Source organism: Pristiophorus japonicus, chromosome 19 (genome assembly GCF_044704955.1).
Source record: "Pristiophorus japonicus isolate sPriJap1 chromosome 19, sPriJap1.hap1, whole genome shotgun sequence".
Taxonomy (NCBI): Eukaryota; Metazoa; Chordata; class Chondrichthyes; family Pristiophoridae; genus Pristiophorus; species Pristiophorus japonicus.
In genome coordinates, this window is record NC_091995.1 from 80,790,732 (window position 1) to 80,812,615 (window position 21,884).

The following is a 21,884-nucleotide window of genomic DNA, read 5'->3' on the forward strand; positions in this document are numbered from 1 at the left end:
TGCATATGCAAAGGGCATAACGCTTGCTTACGGTGTGGGTATAGTTCACCTCTTGCTTGTCAGTATCCAATATGGCAGTCCAGTTGGAAGTGCGCACGTGCTTCTTGCCAGCCATTTTGGTGACCTTACAGACTCGAGAAGATCCAATTTCTGGTCCCCTGTATATATTATAAGACAATAGCAGAGTTTGGTGCTTCTAAGCATTTCCTCACATTATATGTAAGAATGTCACTGTAAATGTCATCTTGTAACATCTACGCAGCAGTGAACATCATAATGAATCAGACTGAAGAATGACTGCAGATTTATTTTCAGGCCTAGTTTAATATTCATGATGTTGAGCATATTCCATGTCAAGGTTTTGCCTTAGGAAAAGCTCATATTAATACTCATGTTACTTCATGTCTGGCAACTGAAATGGATTCGTTATGCCCAGCTCACTTTTAGCTTCAGTGAAGCCTATTAATCTGATACACGGATACGAGCTCTGATACCCTGTTTAGTTAGTGAGCATATTTCCTGTGGCATTGATTATGGCTACCAACCAGAAGCAAATGAGAGTGTGGATGTAAGGCAGGGCAGGGAGTGAGTGCCAGGCTTGGAGCGAGGCAAGTAAGAGATCAAGAGGTCTGGGCAACAGGTAACTGGAGGCCTGGGGAACGGGCAGCAGGAGGCCTGGGGACCGGGCAGCAGGAGGCCTGGGGAACGGGCAGCAGGAGGCCTGGGGAACAGGCAGCAGGAGGCCTGGGGAACAGGCAGCAGGATGCCTGGTGAACGGGCAGCAGGAGGCCTGGTGAACGGGCAGCAGGAGGCCTGGGGAACGGTCAGCAGGAGGCCTGGGGAACGGGCAGCAGGAGGTCTGGGGACCGGGGCAGCAAGAGGCCTGGGGACCGGGCAGCAGCAGGTCTGGGGAACAGGTAACAGGAGGCCTGGTGAACGGGCAGCAGCAGGCCTGGGGAACAGGTAACAGGAGGCCTGGGGAACGGGCAGCAGGAGGCCTGGGGAACAGGTAACAGGAGGCCTTGGGAATGGGCAGCAGGAGGCCTGGGGAACAGATAACAGGAGAACTGGGGAACAGGCAGCAGGAAGCCTGGGGAACAAGTAACAGGAGGCCTGGGGAATGGGCAGCGGCAGGCCTGGGAACGGGTAACAGGAGGCCTGGGGAACAAGTAACAGGAGACCTAGGGAACAGGCAGCCAATATTTACTTTAGCCACTCTTTTCTTTTTTATGTACCTGTAGAAACTCTTACTATCTGTTTTTATATTTTGTGTTAGTTTACTTTCATAATCTATCTTCCCTCTCTTTATCATTTTTTGGTCGTTCTTTGCTTGCTTTTAAAAGTTTCCCAATCCTCTGGCCTCCCACTAGTCTTGGTCACTTTGTATTCCCTTAGTTAGCCATGGATAGTTATCCCTTCTCTTACAATCTTTCCTTCTCTTTGGGATATATTTTTGTTGCAAGTTATGAAAAATCTCCTTAAATGTCTGCCACCGAAACATCAACCGTTCCATACTTTAATCTATTTTCCCAGTCCGCTTTAGCCAACTCTGCCTTCTTACCTTCGTAGTCTCCTTTATTTAAGCTTCGGACACTCGTTTGAGATTCAACTTTTTCATCCTCCAACTGAATTTGAAATTCAACCATGTTATGGTCACTCATCCTAGAGGATCCTGTACGAGAAGATCATTTATTAATCCTGCCTCATTACACAGTACCAAATCTAAGATGGCCTGCTCCCTGGTTGGTTCCGCAACGTACTGTTCAAGGAAACTATCCTGGATACACTCTATGAACTCTTTTTCATGTCTACCTTGGCCAATTTGCTTTGTCCACTAAATATGAAGGTTAAAATCGCCCATGATTATTGCCATTCCTTTTTTTACAAGCCTCCATTATTTCTTGATTTATGCTCCGTCCAACAGTATAGCTACTATTAGGGGACCTATAGACTACGTCACCAGCGACTTTTCCCCCTTATTATAACTTATCTCCACCCAAACTGATTCAACATCTTGATCTTCTGAGCCAATATCGTTTCTCACTAACGCACTGATCTCATCCTTTATTAACAGTGCTACCTTTTCCTTTCTGTCTGTCCTTCCGAATTGACAAATACCCCTGAATATTTAGTTCTCAGTCCTGGTCACCTTGCAACCACGTCTCTGTAATGGCTATCAGATCATACCCATTTGTATCTATTTGTGCCGTGAACTAATCTATTTTGTTACAAATGCTACATTCAGATAAAGAGCTTTTAAATTTGTTTTTTTTACAATTTTCCCTGCTTTGACCCCACTTTCTGATTATGTTTATACATTCTGTCCCTTCCTGGTACACACTGGTTTTCATTTTCCCCAGTGCTGCCCTGCTCTATTGCCTTCTCCTTATTCTTTGACTTTTTAAATTTTCGCTGACCTGAATCCTCCCCACCCACTAATTAGTTTAAAGCCCTCTCTACAGCCCTAGTTATTTGATTCGCCAGAACCCTAGTCCCAGCACGGTCTAAGTGGAGTCCGTCCGAACTGAACAGCTTCCTCTTACCCCAGTACTGGTGCTAGTGTCCCACGAACCATAATCCATTTCTCCCACACCAGTCTTTGAGCCACGTGTTTAATTCTCTGATCTTATTTACCCTAAGCAAATTTGCTCGTGGTCAGGTAGTAATCCAGGGATTTTCACCTTTGTGGTTTTGCTTTTTAATTTGGCCCCAGCTGCTCATAATTCCTCAACAGAACCTCTTTATTTGTCCTACCTATGTCGCTGGTACCCACGTGGACCATGACAACTGGGTCTTCCCCCTCCCAATCCAAGTTCCTCTCCAGCCCAGAGGAGATGTCCTTAACCCTGGCACTGGTTAAGTAACACAGTCTTCGGGACTCACGCTCTCAGCTGCAGAGGACAGTATCTATCCCCTTAATGATAGTGTCCCCCACCACCACAACGTTTCTTTTTACTCCTCCCACTTAAATGGCCCCCTGTACCACGGTGCTGTGGTCAATTAGCTCTTCTTCCCTGCAGTCCCTGCTCTCGTCACACAGGGAATAGGAGCCTCGAACCTGTTGGACAAGAGCAAGGGCTGAGGCTCCTCCATCATTCCATCCTGAGTCCCCATACCTTCCTCACTCGTAGTCACACCCTCCTGTCCCTGACTACGGATCGAATTTGAATTAATTAATCCAATTGGTGTGACTAGCTCCTGGATTGTGGCACCCAGGTAACTCTCCCCCTCCCTGATGTGTCGCAGTGTCTGTAGCTCGGACTCCAGTGCATCAACACGGAGCCGAAGTTCCTTGAGCTGCAGACACTTGCTCAATGGCGTCCACCAGCTTCCACATGTTGCAGCAGTGACACATCGTCTGCCCTGCCATCGCAAATGTATTTAATTTACACAGGAGTTGCTATTCTCTATAATATACAGTATCCACTAATCCCTATAAACATAGAAACATAGAAACATAGAAAATAGATGCAGGAGTAGGCCGTACGGCCCTTCGAGCCTGCACCACCATTCGATAAGATCATGGCTGATCATTCCCTCAGTACCCCTTTCCTGCTTTCTCTCCATACCCCTTGATCACTTTAGCCGTAAGTGCCACATCTAACTCCGTCTTGAATATATCCAATGAACTAGCATCAACAACTCTCTGCGGCAGGCAATTCCACAGGTTAACAACTCTCTGAGTGAAGAAGTTTCTCCTCATCTCAGTCCTAAATGGCTTACCCCTTATCCTAAGGCTGTGTCCCCTGGTTCTGGACTTGCCCATCATCAGGAACAATCTTCCCGCATCTAACCTGTCCAGTCCCGTCAGAATCTTATATGTTTCTATGAGATCCCCTCTCAACCTTCTAAACTCTAGTGTATAAAATTGATCCAGTCTCTCCTCATACGTCAGCCCAGCCATCCCGGGAATCAGTCTGGTGAACCTTCGCTGCACTCGCTCAATAGCAAGAATGTCCTTCCTCAGATTAGGAGACCAAAACGGAACACAATACTCCAGGTGAGGCCTCACCAAGGCCCTGTACAACTGCAGTAAGATCTCCCTGCTCCTATACTCAAATCCCCTCGCTATGAAGGCCAACATACCATTTGCCTTCTTCACCGCCTACTGTACCTGCATGCCAACTTTCAATGACTGATGAACCATGACACCCAGGTCTCGTTGCACCTCCCCTTTTCTTAGTCTGCTGCCATTCAGATAATATTCTGCCCTTGTGTTTCTGCCCCCAAAGTGGATAACCTCACATTTATCCACATTATACTGCATCTGCCATGCATTTGCCCACTTATCTAACCTGTCCAAGTCACCCTGTAGCCTCCTAGCGTCCTCCTCACAGCTCACACCGCCACCCAGTTTAGTGTCATCTGCAAACTTGGAGATACTACACTCAATTCCTTCATCTAAATCATTAATGCATATAGTAAAGAGCTGGGGTCCCAGCACTGAGCCCTGCGGCACTCCACTAGTCACTGCCTGCCATTCTAAAAAGGACCCGTTTATCCTGACTCTCTGCTTCCTGTCTGCCAACCAGTTCTCTATCCACGTCAGTACATTATCCCCAATACCATGTGCTTTGATTTTGCACACCAAGCTCTTGTGTGTGATCTTGTCAAAAGGCTTTTGAAAGTCCAAATACACCACATCCACTGGTTTTCCCTTGTCCACTCTACTAGTTACATCCTCAAAAAATTCCAGATTTGTCAAGCATGATTTCCCTTTCATAAATCCATGCTGGCTTGTACCGATCCTGTCACCGATGTGCTGCTATTTCATCCTTAATAATTGATTCCAACATTTTCTCCACTACTGATATCGGGCTAACTGGCCTATAATTACCCATTTTCTCTCTCCCTCCCTTTTTAAAAAGTGGTGTTACATTAGCTACCCTCCAGTCCATAGGAACTGATCAGAGTCGATAATATACACAGCGTCTGCTACTCCCTATAATATACACAGGGTCCGCTATTCTCTGTGATATACACAGTGGCTGCTATGCTCTATAATATACACAGGGGCTGCTATTCCCTATAATATACACAGGGCCTGTAATTCCCCATAGTATGCACAGGGGCTGTAATTCCCCATAATATACACAGGGGCTGCTGTTCTCTATAATAAACACAGGGTTCACTATTCTCTAAATACACAGGGGCTGCTAATCTCTCTATATACTCAGGGTCTGCTATTCTCTATATAGACAGGGGCTCCTATTCCCAAAAATATATGCCGAGGCTGCTATTCTCTATCTATAAAAGGGAATGGATTTTCCGTTGGGCTGCGCTTTTTTTCAGCGCAATTCACACGAAATCGGCCAAACCAATGCAAAAATACACGGAATTTCAAGCGTAAAATATGTCCAGCACAAAGCAAGTTTCTGTGATCTTTTGCACTTTTTTTAAAAAACATTGTGCTGGAAGCTGGAGCCGGCCCCACCCACAAAACTGGCCACGCCCCCAGATCGAATTAATCACCATTCGTGTTTCTGCTAATTTTCACCGTTTGCAGGTCTTCGAGGACGCTCTTAAAAAAAATTTCGGGGGGCTTGTTTTAAAAGCTTTTGAATAGAATATTTTTAACTTACTAAAAAACTGATCTATATAACAAATGGCTCTGTAACGTGTTTAAAGTCATTTTCAGTTACTTAAAATCAGGTCACTCATACTCTGATTAAAAATGCTTATTTGTTTGTGATAAACCCATTTTCAACTGCACCAAGTTACTATTCTTAAATATATTGCGGAATTTTTCTTCAGCAAAACTTTTTAAAAATTATGTTCTAAAAAGCTGATCAATTGCATTGGTTCGCATCAGATTTTACAATCGCCGATATGCAAATGAGTTAGAGCAAAAACTTGAGAAAAAAACACTTCAAAACGACTAGCGCATTTATGGGCAAAATTTGCACCTGGATCGCCGATTGCGCCCAAAGCAGAAACTCTACCCCCAGTGTGTTGCTCTGTGTGTAACCTACTCCAGTTGTAGGTGATCTCGTGTGTAACAAACTCCAGGCGTGGATAATTCACTGTATTACACATCACTGTGGTCGATTCTAACCACCAAGCAGGAGGCCTGGTCTATTTTGAAGCCTATGCATTCATATCTTATATGCAGCTGGCCAGCTCCAGACTGACACAATATGGGGCAGCCTAGAGGCCAACTTGGCCGAGAAAAAGGAGCAGTAAGAATCACAGTGGGAGGGGAGACCAGGGTACCAGCAGCCCACGCTATCCTATTGTGGGGCCGTGAGAAGCAATTCCACAAAAATAGTTTTAACACTTTGCTTTTCGTTATTCTTGTGCTGTCCCCACAGGTATGGCTCGGCGAAGCATCCAAGATGGACACTATGCCCGATGAGTAGTTCCAATATGTCCCCAAGATTGCATGGGATTAATAACTCAGGCGGGCACCTTGGCCGCTCAGTGGAGGACCCAATCAAAATGGTGGGGAAGCTTGAATGTAGCGGTAAGTTCACCATTTCTGCATATGGACCTTCAAAAGGCATTTGACTAAGTACGATGTAATTAGATTTGTTAGTACAATTAAAGGCCATGGGATTAAAGAGACAGTGGCAGAATGGATACAAAATACACATAAAGCAGAGAGCAGTGGTGAACAGTCATTTGTCAGACTGGAGGGAAGTTTACAGTGGAGTTCCCCCAGGGGTCTGCATTAGGACCACTGTTGTTTTTGATACATACTAATGACCTGGACTTGGGTGCACAGGGTAAATTTTAAAGTTTGCAGGTGATACGAAACTCAGAGATGTCGTAAATAATGAGGCAGGTTGTAACAGACTTCAGGAAGACATAGGGCTAGACTTTCCGTTATTTTTGCATGCATACCGCCCACTTAATGTCCATTTTAACGCTGAAATGAGGTATAATGCCCATTTAGCCACAAAATGGAAACTAACGACCATTTCTCAGGCACTTATCGCCGAGCGTTGCTTTTGGCATGAACTTAATGGCAATAAAAAATAATACCGCCCGCCCACCTTTTTTGGGCAGAAAGATCAGAATGGCCAAAACCAATGGCCATAATATCGCCCAGCGTTACTTTCAACACGTAATTAACACTAAGATTTAATAATACCACCCGCCCATTTTCTTTTGTCGTAAAGATCACATTTGACGAAACTACCGTCCAGAAAATGGTCAACATTACTTTTGGCACCTCGCACATATCTTGCTGACAATATCTCTCGCTGAAAAAAACGCTGTGAAAAAGTTGCTCTGACCTGAACTAATCACAGCGGTATGGACGCCATTTTCTAAATCACAGTTCACAGCATTTAAAAGGCTGCTTCAACTTCGGGGGAGTTTGGATGTACTCTGGAGTTCTTTTAAGGTGATATGAACATCTGAACAAACATCTTATCATACTGTGGATGATTGGAATTTATTTTAGGTGTCTTAGTGGGGACATTTATTGTTTGTGAACAATCGGTGTAATACTGATAGTTATTGGAATGGGGCCTGTCATTTCTCAGCCTGTCTTGATGAGTACACACATGCTGCAGACTAGAGATGGCAGAAGATATATTTGACAGCATTATGTGCCCAATCTAAGATGTGCCAGACTGATGAGGCAGACCAGACCTTACACCACCCGCAATTACAGGGAGAAGCGGTCTTACCTCAACGTGTCCGATAACACCTGCCTTAGGAGACTGCGCTTCCACAAGGAGGTTATCAGTGAGATATGCCAGCTCATCAGGGGAGATCTTCAGCCTGCCAGCACCACCAGGACCGCACTGTCTGTCGAGGTCAAGGTCACCGCGGCACTTTCGTTCTACGCGTCAGGTTCCTTTCAAGCCTCAGCTGGCGACACTTGCGCTATATCTCAGCATGCCACACATTGCTGCATTAGACAGGTCACTGAAGCCCTTTACGCATGCAAGATGGACTTTATCCTATGACCAGGGAGGCTCGGACTAAGAGGGCTTTAGGATTCCACCGAATTGCTAACTTCCCCAAGGTGCAGGGAGCAATAGACTGTACGCACATCGCGATGAGGGCACCTTTTCAGGAATCAGAGGTTTTTAGGAACCACAAGGGATTCCATTCTCTGAATGTGCAACTTGTCGTCGACCACCAGCAAATAATTATGGCAGTGAATGCCAAATTTCCGGGCAGCATCCATGATGCTCACATCCTGCGTGACAGCGCTGTATCTGACAAGTTTACCAGTCAGCTACAAGGTCAATGCTGGATGCTTGATGACAAAGGATATGGCCTCGCCACCTTGCTGATGACCCCGCTGCGTGACACCCACACCGAGGTTGTTAAGCGATACAACGAGAGCCACAGAGCCTCTCGTAATATCGTCGAGGAAACCATTGGAGTGCTTAAGCAGTGCTTTATATGCTTGGACCACTCAGGAGGAGAGCTCCAATACTACCCTGAGCTCAATTCGTGGTGGTGTGCTCAATGCTGCACAACTTGGCTATCAGGAGGGGACAAGAATTGCCAGAAGCGACTGACGGTCCACCTCAGGAAGAGGAAGATGAGGAGGTGGACGCTGACCTCGGGCCAGACAATCAGGCTGATGCTGAAACTATGCCCACGCCCCCCCTCTAGACCACAGGAAAGGGCCCGTGGTGACCTCATAGCTGCAAGACTCTTACGTCAGCAGCTCATAAATGAGCGCTTTGCTTGAAAGAAAGTTGTTGTTATTTACAAAGCTCAATACTGCTGGGTGTGCAGGTCATACATCAATGGTATGCATCACCTTGGTGACAGTTAAAGTTTAAGTTGATTCAAGTTAAGTTTAATTATACCCTTTCATGTTAAGCAATCACCAATGTGTAACGATGCAACTATCTGAGACAATGCGGGGTTTGTGGGGACAATGTGCTAGGGGAGGGGGTGTGTGGGGACAGGTTGGTGGGTCATGTAAAGGGGTGTTGAAGAGGGTGAGCTTGAGCTGGGACATGTGTTTGGGGGGCGTCTCGCTTGAGTCAGGTAGTCACGGGTTCCCCACGACTATTGGATGACGAGCAGTAGCAGGGGATTGGGTCCCTGATGTGTCTCGGTCCCAATATTTACCCCTCGACCCTGAGGGAAGATTTGGTTGGCCGTGAGCAAAGATTGGATAGGCTGGGGTTGTTTTCCTTGGAACAGAGGAGGCTGAGGGGAGACCTGATTGAGGTGTATAAAATGATGAGGGGCCTGGATAGAGTGGATAGGACGGACCTGTATCCCTTGGCAGAGGGGTCAACAACCAGGGGGCACAGATTGAAAGTAATTGGGGGAAGGTTTAGAGGGAATTTGAGGGGAAATGTCTTCACCCAGAGGGGGGTGGGGGTCTGGGGTGGAACTCACGGCCTGAAAGGGGGGGTAGAGGCAGAAACCCTCACCACATTTGGATGTGCACCTGAAGTGCCGTAACCTACAGGGCTATGGACCGAGACCGGGAAAGTGGGATTAGGCTGGGTAGCTCTTGGTCGGCCGGCACGGACACAATGGGCCAAAATAGCCTCCATCCGTGCTGTAAATTTCTCCGATTCTACGACCCAAATCAGTAAAGCTGATGGTCCCTCGTTCCCTGGTACCATTCTGGTAAACCTGCCCTTAACCTTCCCTGCTGTTAGATGAAGTCCTTACTACTCGGGGGATCAAGGGGTATGGCGAGAAAGCAGGAATGGGGTACTGAAGTTGCATGTTCAGCCATGAACTCATTGAATGGCGGTGCAGGCTCGAAGGGCTGAATGGCCTACTCCTGCGTCTATTTTCTATGTTTTATGTTTCTATGTTTCTAATGCGCAACAAGGTTATGTTAAATAAAAAACATTTAATCCGGCCATTTGTGTGAAATCATAATTATAACTGTAAAAAACATCCCAACCCATCCCCGCCCCATCTCACAACAAATTTATCACATTTACATCATTCGAATGGTCACCATTTCCAGCAACACAGAACAATTACAAACCAGCAAGGTAGCCCCCTTGCCCCTTCCCCCGACTCTCCCACCAAAATAGCACAAACAACCTACGGCCAAGCACCTCACTTTCCTTCCCCCCACCCCTTCTCCCCATCTCTATCCCTTCCCCTTCCCCGACTGACTCCAAGTCGCCTGGCCGAGAAGCTCCTCAGGCGTTGCTTCATTAGGGGGATGACGGCAGAACCGCTGCCTGGATGGATACGGAAGAGGACGGTCCCAAGGTGAGAACATCCTCCGGGCTAGAAGCAAGATCTTCCTCCTGGCTCTCATGTGTCGTTAGCAATGGGGGTGAGGCACCTTGGAGTGCAGTACCGCGCTCCGGGACCACTGGGAGGCCTCTGCCACCAGTGTTCCTGGCTATCAGCTTCAGGGCCTCTGCCATCCGCGGCATGTACTCCGTCATTGTAGTGGACATGCTGGCCAGCTGGAGAAATATTCCCCCCATTGTCTATTGGATCTGCTGACCTATGTCAACACTCCTCCTGGTCAAGTGTACCATGTCCCCGCTCATATCTGCCGCTCGTAGGGCAGACCTGCCAAGTAAAACCAACCTCCGCTTGGTCGGCGCCATCCTGGAGACACCTTGGGTGTCCTGTGGCAAGGTGCTTGGGCCCAATATCTCCACGGTGGATGTGGGAATGGCCGCAGCAGCACTAGATATCATCGGTGTCGAATGGGTTATGGAGGCTGGGGTGCAAGCTCCTCGAAGTCGGCACTGTCATCCGTTGAGAAGGGACCCAGCTGATGCAGGGGGGAAAATTGGTGCTCCTCAGCACCAGATGGAGGTGAGTCCGGCGCGTCCATCCCCGCACCCCCACCTTCTGGGTGGGTGCTCTTGTATGGGGCCGTGCTACTGGCTGAGCTGCAAAACATAAATGAGGTTATTAGAGGAGAAGGGGGTGCTAGGGTCACAAGGTGAGCCCAGCGCTACACACAGCATATGCACGACAAAAGCAACACTGCCATCAAGATCATCACAGCCATCACATTTCATGACCATCACCAAATTCTGCATTGCAATGATTCTCATGAGGTTATCATTATTTAGAGAAGAATTTTATGATTCATCTATCACATAATATTGGCGGGTTATGAGTGGGTGTGGCATCTATTGACTTTCCATCACGCAATGTTGTATACTTTACTCATGTGGCATCACATCAGGCTCTGCTGCTGCTTGCGTGGCTGACCGGGGTTGGCTCCCCACTAGTGCCAATACCCGCCCCTCGATGTCAGTGAGGTCGCTGATGACTGGTGGCCCCCCCACCCGTTCGCCTCTGCTCGGCCCTATTCCTCGAAAGCTTCTGTAAAAGGTAACAACAGCACGACATGGCATGAGATCATTGCGTGATATCACTGCTAGGTACTGTCACAGAGACTGCTACAACATATAACAGACAGATATAATCATGATTATAATGAAAGTTATCATTCTTTACCTAAAGACCTACACCGTGACCGCAGGTTTTGATTACAACCTTCCCGCTATAAATGTAAGACATCACATCTGATTTTAATCATTAATTACACTTACAATTCCAATTATATAAATATATAAGTACATGTAAATAAATGTAATACTTACTCTGGTGGATCCGACAAGGTCGTTCCATCGTTTGCGGCATTGGTTGCCCTCACGCACCTCGTTGGTTGTCGACGAGACCACCTCATCTATCTCGACCCATATCTTCTGGTAGGCCTTTGGGGTGGGCTTCCCACACCCTCCCTGGGTCAATTGACTCCAGCATGACTCAACCTCCTGCATGAGGGAGGCATTTGCCTCGTCCAAGAACCTCCTCACTCTTTTTCGTCCTCACTGCTCTCGCCAGCGTCAGTCTGCACAGCATGCTGGGTCGCCTCCTCCATGTTAAATATTATTTTTTCCACAAAAACTCGGTGCCAACTACCTTTTTTGTGCTTAGTAGGCTTTTTGCTCCTGGCAAATATCTCTCCTGCTTCCCACAACAGCCAAACAAGCACATACCATACCCACACATGCTTTCAGTCCCTCTCTGCTCCTTCTCTCTCTGTCTCCTCTTCTGCGCATGTAATGATGACCCCTGACCTCCAAAAATGCGGGAAACGAGCGTTGCCGTGCCATTGCTATGGTTGGCGTCACTTTACGGCAGAAGGTCAAAAAAATTTTATGCTAACGCCCATTTCAGATCACTCGCGGTAACTCCCATTTTCAAAAATGGAAAGTTAGGGTTTTGAAAATAGGCGATAATCCAGTGATCTCAAAACCCATTTTTACTGCCCACGCTGGAAATAACGCCCATTTTTAGGCGATCTGCACAAAAGTAGAAAGTCTAGCCTATAAACTGACAGGTGAAATGGGCAGATACATGACAGATGACATCTAATGCAGAGAAATGTGAAGTGATATATTTTGATGAGAGGAATGAGGAGAGGCGTTATGAACTTGGATCCTAGTCTTTATCAATAAAGTAATAGAGAACAAAAGCATTGAAGTTATGCTAAACCTTCATAAAACACTGGTTAGGACCCAGCTGGAGTATTGTGTTCAATTCTGGGCACCGCACTTTCGGAAGGATGTCAAGGCCTTGGAAAGGGTGCAGAGAAGATATACAAGAATGGTACCAGGGATGAGGGACTTCAGTTATGTGGAGAAACTGGAGAAGCTGGAGTTATTCTCCTTAAAGCAGAGAAGTTTGATAGAGGTGTTCAAAATCATGAATGGCTTTCATTGAGTAAATAAGGAAAAACTGTTTCCAGTGGCAGATGGGTCAATAACCAAAGGATACAGATTTATAGTGACTGGTAAAAGAACTAGCGGCGACATGAGGAAACATTCTTTTACACACCAAGTTGTTGTGATCTGGAATGCACTGCCTGAAAGGGTTGTGGAAGCAGATTCAATAGTAACATTCAAAAGAGAATTGGATAAATAGTTGAAGGGAAAAAAATTACTGTGCTATTGGGGAAAGAACAGGGAGTAAGATTAATTGGTTAGCCCTACCAAAGAGCTGCCACAGGCACGATTTCCGAATGGCCTCCTTCTGTGCTATATCATTCTATGATTCTATGATCTCCATTTTAACTCCACCTCCACTCCGTTTACGCTAGGTGAAGGGAGTTAAAATCTCCCTCCCCAGACGTGTTATTCTGTGCATAACTGCTACAATTTGGGTTTTCATGAAACTGTTTCTCCCTCAATGGATTCAACAGCTGTTCCATAAGTTGACATAAGAGCATAGAAATTAGGAGCAGGAGTAGGCCATTCGGCCCCTCAAGTCTGCTCCACCTTTGAATAAGATCATGGCGAACCTTCGACCTCAACTTCACTTTTCACCCGATCCCCATATCCTTTGATTCCCTAATAGCCCAAAAATCTATCGATCTCAGCCTTGAATATAATCAACAACTCTGGGGTAGACATTATCCCTTACAGTTTGAAAGTTGGACCTTTTCTTTGGTTGACCCTCACAGAGGGTTATAACCCATCGTGATTAACAGTGTCCTTATTTACAGTAAGCTGTGTACCTGTGCTACAGGGCATTATGTTCAGAATCTCAAACATGTACCAAAGGCTGCTACAGCTTAAAGTGTGTCAGCTGTGGTTCAGTGGGCAGCACTCTTGCCTCTGAGCCTCAAGGTTGTGAGTTCACGTCCCACTCCAGAGACTTAAGTCCACAATCTAGTGCAGTGCTGAGGGAGTGCTGCATTATCGGAGGTGCCATCTTTTGGATGAGACGTTAAACTAAGGCCCTGTTTGACCTCACAGGTGGACGTAAAAAATCCCAGGGTACTAATTTGAAGAAAAGCAGGGAACATCTTCCTGGTAGCTTGGCCAATATTTATCCCTCAACCAACAACTCAAACAGATTATCTGGCCATTTATCTCATGGATGTTTGTGAGAGCTTGCTGTGCGCAAGTTGGCTGCCACATTTCCCACATTATAACAGTGAATAAACTTCAAAAGTACTTCTTTTATTGACTGTAAAGCGCTTTGGTGCGCCTTGAGGTCACGAAAGGCTCGATATAAATGCAAGTCTTCCTTTCTATTGAAGTGACTAAATATATTCACTTACAATTCAGTGGAGAAAATAAGATGTAACAAAAAATGACAGTTACTGAGGCTACAACGCAGCAAATAAGATATGCTAATCGATGATTTCTCCTTTCAATGTCTTCTTTTGAAGTGGTGTATAAAAATCTTTTCAGCTTCAAGCAACAAAGTCCTTAATAATCTATTGCAATTGCAATCTTCTTCATATCTTTCCAGCACTTGCTTGATTTCATTTGGAAACACATCATGATGCAAATAATCCGAGCCATACTTTAAGGAGTCTGATCTTTCCAATCCTGATATCAGAATTTTAGCAAGTTCCCCTCCATATGCAACAAGGGTAATTTCTTCTAAGTATTAAGGGGAAAAAATGTTAAAATTCTCTTCCCTGGTGTCAAATCCCTCCATGGCCTCGCCCCTCTTTATCTCTGCAATATCCTCCAGCCCCACACAACCCTCCAAAATATCTGCGCTCCTCTAATTCTGGCCTCTTGAACATCCCCGTTTTTAATCACTCCACCATTGGTGGCTGAGCCTTCAGCTGCCGAGGCCCTAAGCTCTGGAATTCCATCTCGCCTCTCTACCTCTCCTTCATCCTTTAAGACACTCCTTAAAACCTCTTTAGCCAAGCTTTTGGTCATCTGCCATAATATCTCCTTATGTGTCTCGGTCAACTTTTGATTTATAATACTCCTGTGAGGTGCCTAGGGACGTTTTACTGTGTAAAAGTGCTATATAAATACAAGTTGTTGTTGTTGCTCTTGGGTGGACGCGAGGGAGCCTTCAATGCAGAAGACCATCAGTCAGGATGTAAAAGGAGAGGCCGATTCGCTTTCGACCGTTTTTCACCATTTCACAAGAATAAGCTTGGCCCAGAATGTAACAAAAATGTTGATGTAAGGAGAATCTGTAAAAATGGTGAAAAACCTCCCTTCCATTGTTAATCCACCATGCTAAAATGGATCAATGAAAATGATTCTTAAAAACAAACTTGTTTGTTGAGACCTTGCTAACCCCCTGTTGTGGGAAACATCAGCTGAATGGCTCAAGGGGAATAGGAAAGAAATCTGGTGACAGCTGACTTAAGAACCATGACTCAGTTATATAAATGGACAAGACATCAGCTCAACTAATAGCTGTTGTTTAAAAATGCTCTCAACTAGCAGATTGCTCCCATGCATGTTGTCAGATAGCCTGGGATCTGTGAAGCGCGTATTTTTACTGTGTTTATTATGTAATGAATATTTATTATGTTATAAATATTTACTTCTGATATCTGCTGTGATCCTCCTACACCTGAAGTGTGACATCAACACCCTCATCACTTGATACAGATTTACTGAAATGATATATCATGTTAGAAATGTGATATTGAAGAATACAAATCCCACAGGATATTGCTCATAGTTTTTATCTAGCACTTTACAAACTTAATACACAAATAACTCCATTCTTCCCGCCCTAAAACCTGTTCTTATCACTTATCACCTGTGGCTCAGTGGGTAGCACCCCTGCCTCTGAGTCAGAAAGTTGTGGATTCAGGTCCCATTCCAGAGAATTGGGCATACAAATCCAGAGACACTCCCAGTGCAGTGCTGAGGGAGAAATGCATCATCAAAGGGGCTGTCTTTCAGATGAGTCGTTAAACCAAGACCCCATCTGTCCTCGCAGGTGGATGTAAAATTTTGATGAAGAGCAGGTGAATTCTCCCTGGGAAAATAGTTATCCCTCACCCAACACTTAAAACATTACAACAGTGATGACACTATAAAAGTAATACATTGGCTGTAAAGCACTTTGGGATGTCCTGAGGTTGAGAAAGGCACGATATATATGCAAATCTTTCCTTTTTTCATAGAATATTGAATGGTTACTGTCATGTATGTAACCTTCATGTAACTGTAACCTTCATAACAACACTGCATACTGTATACACCTAAGAAATGCACACCTTGACCACAGGGCGTGAACTTGTGGGAGACACTCCTCACCTGGTCATCCAGGTAGATAAAGGGAGGTCCCACGCAGGGTCATCACTTCTTGGTCCTGTGAATAAAGGTTCAGGTCACAGAGTGAGCTTGTCTGCAGAATGTGCCTCATGTGAATTTATACCAGTGTGTAAGGACACTACATCTGGCGACAAGAAACGGGAATCAACGACTCACGAGAATGGCCACCGGCAGCACAGAGGAACGGTACTGTGTTGGTGAGGACTGGGACGATTTCGTTGAGAGGCTCCAGCAGAGCTTTGTCACGAAGGACTAGCTGGGAGATGCAGCGGCCGACAAGCGAAGGGCGCATCTACTGACCAGCTGTGGACCTAAGACATACACGCTGATGAAAGACCTGCTCGCACCCGAGAAGCCGGCGGACGAAACCTTTGAAGAGCTCAGCAAACTGATCAGTGAGCACCTCAAACCGGCGAGCAGTATACACATGGCCCGATTCTATACACACCGACATCGGGAAGGACAGAGCACACCTGGACTTCGTTGCAGACCTTCGCCGCTTGGCCAGCCTCTGTAAGTTCACAGATGCCTGCAGGGGGGAGATGGTAAGGGATTTCTTTATTGAGGGCATTGGTCATGCCGGGATTTTCAGAAAACTAATTGAGATCAAGGACTTGACCTTGGAAGCGGCGGCGTTGATGGCTCAGACCTTCATGGCGGGGGAGGAGGAAACCAAGATAATATGTGTGCGCAACTCTGCTTCCAATGTGGCGATGGATCAGGGAGTTAACATTGTAAACACGACTCAGAACCCCGCAGGCAGGCAAGGGCAACTCGACACCACCTAGGCAGCAACAGACTTCAGAGTGGGTCCTCAACGGACATTTACGCCATCACGGTGGACAATGCGTCCCGAGATGGGGCCATTGACACCCATTAATAGAGTGCTCAAGAGTAATCAAAGAGACAATCAGAGAGGAATGCCTGGTAACAGCTCTTTTGTTCACAACGATCTCAGCTCATGCTAGAGGTGCAGGGGCAGATATGCTGCAAAAACCTGTAGATTTCAACAATTTATCTGTAGAAGTTGCAAGTTCAGTGGACATTTAGCTAGAATGTGCAGGAAGCCCGCAGCGAGGCTAATTTATAAGGCAGATGAACCAGAAGAGGGGTCTGCAAGGCGGATTGATGCTTGGGACAAAGCAATGGACGCTGAAGTTCAGCGGGTTCATGTGGCAAACATCCATAGCTTGTATACCAAAACGCCACCTATGATGATGAAAGTCCTATTAAACGGCATGGAGCTGGACACAGGGGCCAGCCAGTCACTTATGAGTGTCCAACAATTCGAGAAACTATGGCCACTCAGAGCTAGCAGACCCAAACTAGAACGCATTGACACACAACTACAGACGTACACCAAAGAGATCATCCCAGTGCTAGGCAGTGCAATGTTGGTGGTTACAGATAATGGATCAGGGAACCGGCTGCCACTCTGTATTGTCCCAGGAAATGGTCCCGCACTTTTGGGGAGGAGCTGGCTAGCCGAGATGAACTGGAAATGGGGGGGTTGTGCACGCCATTTCATCTGTGGAGTGAAGTTCATGCTCACAGGTCCTACAGAAATTTGAGTCACTATTTAAACCTGGTGTCGGGACTTTCAAAGGTACCAAAGTAGTGATACGCATCACCCCGGACGCCAGACCAGTGCACTATAAAGCCAGAGCTGTGCCGTATGTGATGCGGGAGAAAATTGAGAGTGAAATTTGGACAGGTTGCTAAGAGAGGGCAGAATTTCGCCCGTTGAATTCAGCGACTGGGCAAGCTCCATCATCCCTGTCCTAAAAACGGATGGCTCGGTCAGGATCTGTGGCGACTACAAGGCCACTATCAATCGAGTGTCACTAAAAGACCAATACCCGCTTCCAAGAGTGGAGGATCTTTTTGCCATGTTGGCAGGCGGCAAGCTGTTCACCAATTTGGACCTCACTTCGGTCTACATGACCCAGGAACTGGCCGAAGAATCCAAGCTACTGACCACCATCACCACGCATAAGGGGCTGTTTGTCTACAACAGGTGTCCGTTTGGCATTCGATCAGCGGCCGCTATCTTTCAAAGGAACATGGAAAGCCTGCTCAAATCCATCCTTGGAACAATTATATTTCAGGACAACATCATTATCACGGGTCGAGACACCGAGGAACGCCTCCACAACCTGGAGGAGGTGCTACGCCGACTGGACCAGGTAAGCCTGCGACTAAAGAAGTCCAAGTGTGTGTTTTTGGCCCCAGAGGTCGAGTTTTTGGGCAGGAGGGTTGCCGCAGACGAAATCCGGCCTACCGAATCCAAAACGGAAGCGATTCGTCATGCGCCCAGGCCTGGCAACACATCGGAGTTGCATTCATTTCTGGGACTCTTGAACTATTTCGGGAACTTTCTGCCGAACTTAAGCACATTGTTGGAGCTGCTACACGTGCTCCTGCATAAGGGTTGCGTTTGGTTTTGGGGGGATTGTCAGGAACGGGCTTTCAATCGGGCGCGGAACCTGCTTTGTTCTAATAAGCTGTTGACTCTGTACAACCCCTGTAAGAAATTGGTTTTGACATGTGATGCATCATCCTATGGGGTTGGGTGTGTGTTGCAGCAGAGTAATGATGAGGGCCAACTCCAACCTGTGGCTTATGCCTCCAGGTCGCTCTCCCAAGCAGAACGGGGATATGGGATAGTTGAAAAGGAAGCACTCGCATGTGTCTACGGGGTGAAAAAGATGCACCAGTACCTCTTTGGCAGAAGGTTCGAGTTAGAAACAGACCACAAGCCGTTAACATCCCTGTTGTCAGACAGCAAAGCTGTCAATGCCAATGCGTCAGCTCGCATACAGCGATGGGCTCCCACGCTGGCTGCATATGACTACACCATACGGCGCCGGCCAGGCACCGAAAATTGCACTGACGTGCTCAGCAGGCTTCCACTGGCCACCACTGAGGGGGCAGCGGAGCAAAGCGCTGAGATGGTCATGGCCGTTGAAGCCTTTGACAGTGCAGGCTCCCCCATCACAGTCCGCCAGATCAAAATCTGGACCAACAGAGATCCCCTCCTATCTTTGATTAAGAAATTTGTTCTGACTGGGGATAGGGCGCCCGCACACGGGGCGTGCCCCGAGGTGGTAAGACCGTTTCACAGACGGATGGATGAGCTCTCCATCCAAGCCGACTGCCTACTATGGGGCAGCCAGGTAGTCATGCCCCAGAAGGGAAGGGAAGCATTCATCAGGGAACTCCACAGCGAGCACCCAGGCATCATGCTAATGAAGGCCATTGCCCGGTCACATGTATGGTGGCCGGGAATTGACTCAGACCTGGAACACTGTGTTTGCAGGTGCACGACATGTGCCCAGCTGGACAATGCCCCCAGGGAGGCCCCACTCAGCCCATGGCCCTGGCCCACCAGGCCATGGTCATGTATTCACATAGTCTACGCGGGCCCGTTCATGGGAAAAATATTCCTCATTGTTGTTGATGCATACTTGAAATGGATCGAGTGCATCATTTTGAATTCGTGCACGACATCCACCATTGTGGGGAGTCTGCGTGCGGTCTTTGCGACCCACGGCTTGCCGGACATCTTGGTTAGCGACAACGGCCCATGTTTCACTAGCTATGAATTCCGGGAGTTCATGTCGGGTAATGGCATCAAACTTGTCAGGACGGCACTGTTCAAGCCGGCTTCCAATGGCCAGACGGAACGTGTGGTCCAAATCATAAAACAGGACATACTCCAGATTCAAGGACCCTCCCTTCAATGCCGCCTATCGTGCCTCCTGCTGGCCTATAGGTCTCGACCGCATTCGCTCACGGGAGTCCCGCTCACGGGAGTCCCGCCCGCGGAACTACTCATGAAACGTACACTTAAAACTCAGCTGTCCCTCATTCATCCTGTCCTGTCAGACATTGTTGAGGGCAAACGCCAGTCCCAAAATGAGTGCCATGACCGTAACTCAAAGAGGAGATGTATGGAAATCGATGACCCTGTATTTGTTCTTAATCACGCTTTGGTTGTGGTAATCAAGTGGCTTGAGGGTACTGTAATTGACAAAGAGGGGAATAGGGTCATAGTGGTCAGACTTAACAATGGACAGATATGCCGCAAGCATCTGGACCAAGTAAAAAAAAGGTTCAGCATGAACACTGAGGAACCTGAGGAAGATCATGAGATGTTGCCCACACCACCGCCAGTGAATGAGCAACAAGAACATTCAGCAGCATGCACTGTCCCTGCGGCCAGCCTGGACAAGCCGGACTCACCACAGATGACAAAGACGCATGCCAAGGCTCAACAACCAGAGCCCCAACTGCGGCGCTCCACAAGAGAGCGTCGACTGCCTGAAAGACTTAATTTTTGACCCCATAAGACGTTGGGGGGAGGTGATGTCATGTATGTAACTTTCATGTAACTGTAACCTTCATAACAACACTGCATACTGTATACACCTAAGAAATGCCCACCTTGACCACAGAACTTGTGGGAGACACTCCTCACCTGGTCATCCAGGTATATAAAGGGAGGTCCCACGCAGGATCATCACTTTTTGGTCCTGTGAATAAAGGTTCAGGTCACAGAGTGACCTTGTCTGCAGAATGTGCCTCGTGTGAATTTATAGTAGTGTGTAAGGACACTACAGTTACAGCACGGATGAAGGCCATTTAGCACTTCAAGCTCATGTCGACTCTCAGCTAGTCCCACTCCCCTGCCCTTTCCCCGCAGCCCTGCAATTTTTTTTCTTTCAGCTACTTATTCAACTCCCTTTTGAAAGATAAAATTAAGTCTGCCTCCACCACCCTTTCAGGCAGTGCATTCCAAATCTTAATCACTCGCTGCATAAAAACATTTTTTCTTACGTCGCTTTTGGTTCTTCCGCCAATCACCTTAAATCTGTGTCCTCTGGTTCTCGACCCTTCTGCCAATGGGAACAGTTTCCCTCTATCTACTCTGTCCAGACCCCTCATGATTTTGAACACCTCTATCAAATCTCCTCTCAATCTTCTCTGATTCAAGGAGAACAACCCCAGCTTCTCCAGTCTATCCACGTAACTGAAGTCTCTCATCCCTGGAATCATTCTCAAAAATGTTTCTGCACCTTCACTAAGGCCTTCACATCCTTCCTAAAGTGTGCCCAGAATTGGACACAGTTCTCCAAAATGCATCACTTCACACTTTTCTGCGTTAAATTTCATGTCATGTGTCTGCCCATTTCACCAGCCTGTCTATGTCTTCCTACAATCTATCATTCTCCTCCACTATACTTCCAAGTTTTGTGTTATCTGCAAATTTTGAAATTGTGCCCTGTACACTGACGTCCAAGTCATTAATATATATCTAGAAAAGCAGTGGTCCTCGAACCGACCCCTGGGGAAAACCACTGTATACCTTCCTCCAGTTCTAAAAACAACTGTTCACCATTACTCTGTTTCCTGTCACTTAGCCAATTCCGTATCCATACTGTCACTGTCCCTTTTATTCCATGGGCTTCAACTTTGCTGGCAAGCCTATTATGTGGCACTTTGTCGAAGACGATTACGTCAATCCTCTCTGTTACCTCATCAATAATCTCGATCAAGTTGGTTAAACATGATTTGCCCTTAACAAATCCATGCTAGCTTTCCTTAATTAATCCATCTCTATCCAATGACTGTTAATTTTGTCCTAATTTACTGTTTTTACAAACTTTTCCACTACCGAGGTTAAACTGACTGGTCTGTAGTTGCTGAATTTATCTTTACACCCTTTTTTTGAACATTTGCAATTCTCCAGTTCCCTGACACCACCCTGTATCTATGGAGGATTGGAATATTCTGGCCAGTACCTCCACGATTTCTGTCCTCAATTCTCTCAGCATTCTAGAATGCATCCCATCCGCTCCTGGTGATTTATCTACTTTAAGTACAGCCAGCCTTTCT